Genomic DNA, 5,414 nt, shown 5'->3' with positions numbered 1-5,414 from the left:
TGTACTTTGTTTTTAAAAAAAAAAAAAGTCTATGAAATGAAATCCTTGTTAGAAAACATGGTTCCTACATTTGCACCATATAAAAACTCCCAAAATACTTTCATCCATCAATAAACATCTGAAATTACACCTCAAAGGAAAACTTTGAATACAATCTTTATCCCTTGTTGCTCTAATCTACACATCTGCCTGTATGACTATTCCTCAGTAAAATTAATACTGGTTTAAATGTTGTCTCCTTGCATTCTTTGGGTAGTTTTTTTTTTTTTTTTTTTTTTGAATGGCAACATTTTTAGAACGTATGGTGTTTTATTTAATGAAAATATGCTGTAACAGCAACATTTTACAAAGGATAATAAACCCTTTGTGAATATTTGTGCAAGACTGAGTGTCTCTGCCTCAAATTTAGATTCACTGAATTGGGGATTCATCTAGTTATGTTTGAATACATTTTAATGTTTACAGAAAAATTGTTCATTAGAAGAACAAACACAATTGGAAAAAAAATGTCTCTACTCTGAGACTAACATAACTGATGAAAATGGGAAATTTCTCTCCCATCTGCTAACCCTCTGATGAGGACAGTTTGTCCTAAAATGGATTCCAAACAGAGGTAGAACTGTGGGGATTAGCCGGATCTGAAAATAATATTTCAACATAAATCAATTAACTCCACACACTGAATTCCTGGATGAAGCTCCTCTGTAATCTTTTCTCTGAGCATAAGGAGCTTTCCATCTTTGCGTTTAATTCTGCTCTCAGTCAGGTCCATCTACAGCGACAGGAGGGAAAAATATTATTGCAGCTTGTTTTTCCTCTTTTTTTTTCCCTATTAAAATAAGGAAACAAGGAATCCCAGCAAATCACATATTAGACCTTGTTATATAACTTTTTAGGTCCTCGTTTAAATTACAGACATTTAAATGAGTGTTTGTCAAATATTTGCTGAAGAAATCAACAGAAATTCTCAACTTTAGAGTTTGTTAAACTTAAAAAGTGAATATCCACATCTGACACGTGGATGTGGTTAAGTATTATCTGCTGTGCTCTTTCAGCATTGGGAATAACAGTTTAATTTGAATCACTGCTGTTTCACTTTCCTGGAGCTGGACCAGTGTTTTGCGGGAATTAATGTCCAATGCTGTCCAGCCTCTCCGGGGGAAGCAGGTGTGATTCCAAAATGAGAGGAAAAAACGGTCTCACCACATATGGTGGCATCATGTCATGACAGGTGGGCATGCGCTGGGATCACCTGTACACAGACTGAGAGTGGGAAGTTGTTCCCTGACCATCTGGGCTCAGTCCTGTCCCTTTTGGACAGAGAAAATCAGAGCCCAGCTCTTGACTTTACTTACTTTATGCCACTGATTTGTGATTAATATAGCAATTCTTGAAAAAAAAAAAATGGGATGAATAAATCAAAGTATAACTTGAATTTCAAAATTGAGACTCGGTAGCAATAAAATAATCTAACCAGGGTCAGAGTAAGAGCAGCGGAAAGTAACGTTCAGCAGTAGATTATGTATTTGAAATATTTGTCAGGGTTAATGGCAGCAGTTTCATTAATGCCATCCATTGGTCTTGATTACCCTAAAGAGTTTGTGCATCGATTCATCATATTCAGTCGGCTCTTTAGTGTAAGATGGAACACAGATGCATCCAATTCCCCCTGACTCTTGAAAAAAGCAAAGAAGGTGTTAAACAGATTTACAGACTCCATACTGCTGTGTGCTGTAAAATCTAAAGCATATATTGTTTTAGACTTCATAAACTGATATGTCACTGCAAACAAAGCCCAGTTTTAACAACGAGTAGTGATTTCCTTTAGCGTCTCCCTGAGCTTTGGGCGCAAATCAGACTGTAATAAAAGTAAAACTCGACTTCTCTTCCCAGGAAACTCAAAATGTCTGTTGTAAAGTACAATTCTTTAACTCCATAGCTGAAAGGTTTACAGCTCTTAAAAAAAAAGAAAAGAAAAAGAAAGTAAATGCTGTTTTTGCAAAAGCATGGCTAAAACACAAACAATGAGCAAAAATGTTGAAGAAGGTGTTTGGATCAGATGAAATGTGAACAAAAAACAAATCCATGTGTACATCATTCTGGACTTGACAAGAACACACAGTGGCTCATATGTAGTGGCAACATCATGCTGTGGGAATGCTTTACTTCAGCAGGTCGAGAGAAGCTGATCAGAGTTGAAGGAGCTAAATACAGGGGAATACTGGAAGAAAGAATGTCAAAAGCTGCAAAAAAAAAAAAAAAAAAAAATTCAGGAAAGGGGAGAAATTTACCTTCCAGCAGGACAATAATCATAAACAAACACAAACAGAGCAACATGAACTCGTTTTGATCAGAGCATGGTAGAACAGCCCAGTCTGAAAAGTCTGGAAGCTTAAAATTTGTGGCAAGATGTGAAAATAGATTTTCACAGACACTCTCCATCCAAATTGGCTGAACGTGAGCTATTTGGCAAAGAAAAAATGGACCAAAAAAATCTGCTTCTAAATGTGCGAAATTAGTAGAAATATACACAAAATAACATTGTGGCAGAAATTATTCTCTCAATATAAATTCTTGCCAAACTCTTCAGACTCATTTGTAAAAAAAAAAAAAAAATCCCCCTTTGAGAACCAAATGTTCTTTCCCCTTCATTTCACGTGAGATTTATGTGAACAACTCACCGAAGTCAGGTGGCTTTAAATTCCTATAAACCTGAGGACTAAATTCCCCCAAAGCATCAACTCGGGCCGATTCACAACTGCAATGAAGTCTAAAACCAAAACTTTCACCACACAACATTCTGAGCTTATGGCACTTTTTTTTCTTTTTACGCTAACCAAACTATAAAAGTTAACTGTACTTCGGGGAAGGAAAACAGTTGGTGGGAGTGGAAAGAGTGATGTGTGGGTTTATATGGGAAACAGCAAAGTCGGCTCTAAGCCGTGGCCAAGAACAAGAGATGTTTGACCCAAAATCTCCAGTGTCCCGGCTTGAGTCCTACAGCCCAAACAGCAAGGATTGATGGGATGAAAACATTCTCTTTATTCCTTCATCTGCGAGCCTTTGTGCGTGTTGAATATGCACTTATTTTGGTATCCAGTTGTTTGGAATTGTTTAGGATTAGTTTTGAAAATGCTTTGAGCAAATCTCCTAATGCAGGGGCCTCTGTAGAAAGAGTGCATTGGGATAAATAATGCCAGTGTCACATTTTGAGTGCATTATTTTCTCTCTAGACAGCAGATACACTAGTCCAAAGTCTTTTCATCTGTAGATTTGCACCTGTTCAAACCGATGGACGAATACATGTGCACTCAGCTCACTATATATACTGCTCAAAAAAATAAAGGGAACATTTCACTTTAATTTTGTGTGTGGCTCCAAATCCAGGCCTCCATTGGTTAATAAATTTGATTTCCATTGATGATTTTTGTGGGATTTTGTTGTCAGCACTTTCAACTTTGTACAGAACAAAGTATTCAATGAGAATATTTCATTCATTCAGATCTAGGATGTGTTATTTGAGTGTTCCCTTTATTTTTTTTGAGCAGTGTATATTATTACACCTTGAAACTACTTAGATCAAAAGGTGCTCATTTGGCAGGTTGTGTTAAAAAAAAAACAAAAAAAAAAACGTAATTTAACTGCTACATTACTTACGTTCCCAGCACTTCTTTGAAGTCATAATGTTCTTTGATGTCTGATGTCTTCTTCTTCCATCCGTTTCCATCCTCTCCAAGAGGCATCCTACAAGGCTGATTGGACTCGCCACACTAAAGCTAAAGGTCAAAAAGAACAGATTGCGTACAGTCAAGTTTTAAGCAGCCACACGTAGGAGCAGATCACAATTACAGTAAGAGGCACATGCTAAATGTGCTAACAGTTTTTAAATGCTTAAAGGTAAAAATCTTAGTGAGACACACGCAATGTTTGGAAATGTTCCTCTGGAGCTTGTTTGCATCACATGGATAGAAAATTTTCATTTTTGGCTTCCTTTACTGGAAGTATTTTTACCCCTCAAAAGTAGAAAACCTCACCAATTTTCCTCTTTGTGACTAGAACGCACACAAATCAAGTGAGACGTCATTTTTTTAATCTGAACTCCAACATCGAGAACAACATGTATTCTATTCTATTTCAATGTGAGCTCATAGAAGGACGCTTTATTCAGTATTTTGTCCAGTGACGGGGGAGCATAAACGAGGACAGATTTTGTTTGAGAGGCAGCAGCTTCAAGACGTCATGGTGACTAACAAGGCGGATGTCGTGACCAAAGCAGGAGACAGACAGTGAGAACAAAATGCAAAAGATTTAGTTGTGCTTATGGTTTTTTTCTCTCTTCTTTAATAACTGTAATTTTCTCTTGTAGTATTGGTGGTGGTGTGCACAGGCTCCTTCAAATGCCTGTATTTGTGAGTGTTAAAACTGTTGTGAACTTTAAGTTTAAAGAGGTTGTTTTGTCAGTAAGTGAAGGGCTGCAGCAAAGGTTTGTAGGTTAACCTCTTGCTATTGGATGGAAGAACAAGAATAGTTGGATACTGGATAGCAGTTAGACTATAAATATGATAAAATACAAAATGGAAGAAGGGGATGCCATATGAACATTACCTTTTCACCTGTTTAGCAAAGCAATTTTCAAATCTTCCTAGTTTCTGACCTGACACTTGTCTATGTTTTAAGTTTGGTATCTACATCTATATCTACTGCATAGATCTCTTCATATTTTTAAACCCACAATATTCACTACTTGTGATTTCTGAATGAATGCTACCAGGGTGTAGCATGCACACCCTATATACAAAAATATGTTAATCTTAATTTAAGTTTGGCTTGGTGGCAAAAAAGCATTGCATTGTCACAAGCACGAGTTTATTTTTTTTTATATTATTTCTTTTTTCACATAAGTCTTTTTCAATTGGACATTTAAGACAACTCATCTAATATCTCATGCAAATTTCACAAGTGAATTGTGGTTCACTAAAAAGTGAATCATTGTGTGGTTTAGTGAGACAGCAAACAGACTATCTAGCAAACCAAACACAGAAGAGAAAGAGATTTCCTATTCTGCCCATAATGGGCAGCTTCTTATGTTGGTGTCCCAAAGAAGAGCTCTGTAACAGCATGGTGTAGTACAGTTGGTTTTGTCTGATTTTAAAAAGTGCAGTGTGAAACTGTACCAAACCAAATGAAGGTGTGACATGTTTAGGCATATGACAACTAATTGAAATGAGTTCCCTGGACTATTCCAGTGTGAAAATGTCCGAAGAGTTTTGGATTTTTTTTTTTGTTTGTTTATTTTTATTTTTTTTGGGGGGGGGGGGGGGCTGGCGCCTTTTTTTTGAAAGGGGGGAAGGGAAAAAAGGTGGGGGGGGGGGGGGGAGAAAGCCTTTTTTTTGAAAGGGGGGAAGGGAAAAAAG

At 36.9% G+C, this 5,414-nt stretch overlaps 1 long non-coding RNA gene across 1 annotated transcript in view; it reads right to left on the bottom strand.

Annotated features, from left to right (window-relative positions):
- The window catches only part of LOC106940860 (uncharacterized), a 27,181-nt gene that overhangs the window by 16,432 nt on the left and 5,335 nt on the right, over positions 1-5,414 (bottom strand). The window contains exon 2 of the long non-coding RNA XR_001423214.1: positions 3,658-3,776. This is a non-coding gene — a long non-coding RNA (uncharacterized LOC106940860). The remainder of the gene's footprint in view (positions 1-3,657; positions 3,777-5,414) is intronic.

Source organism: Poecilia latipinna, unplaced genomic scaffold, assembly GCF_001443285.1.
Source record: "Poecilia latipinna isolate Pla-1442-1.1 unplaced genomic scaffold, P_latipinna-1.0 Scaffold3396, whole genome shotgun sequence".
Classification (NCBI taxonomy): Eukaryota; Metazoa; Chordata; class Actinopteri; order Cyprinodontiformes; family Poeciliidae; genus Poecilia; species Poecilia latipinna.
The sequence above is the reverse complement of the archived record's forward strand: the minus strand, read 5'-3'. Positions and strand labels throughout refer to the sequence as shown.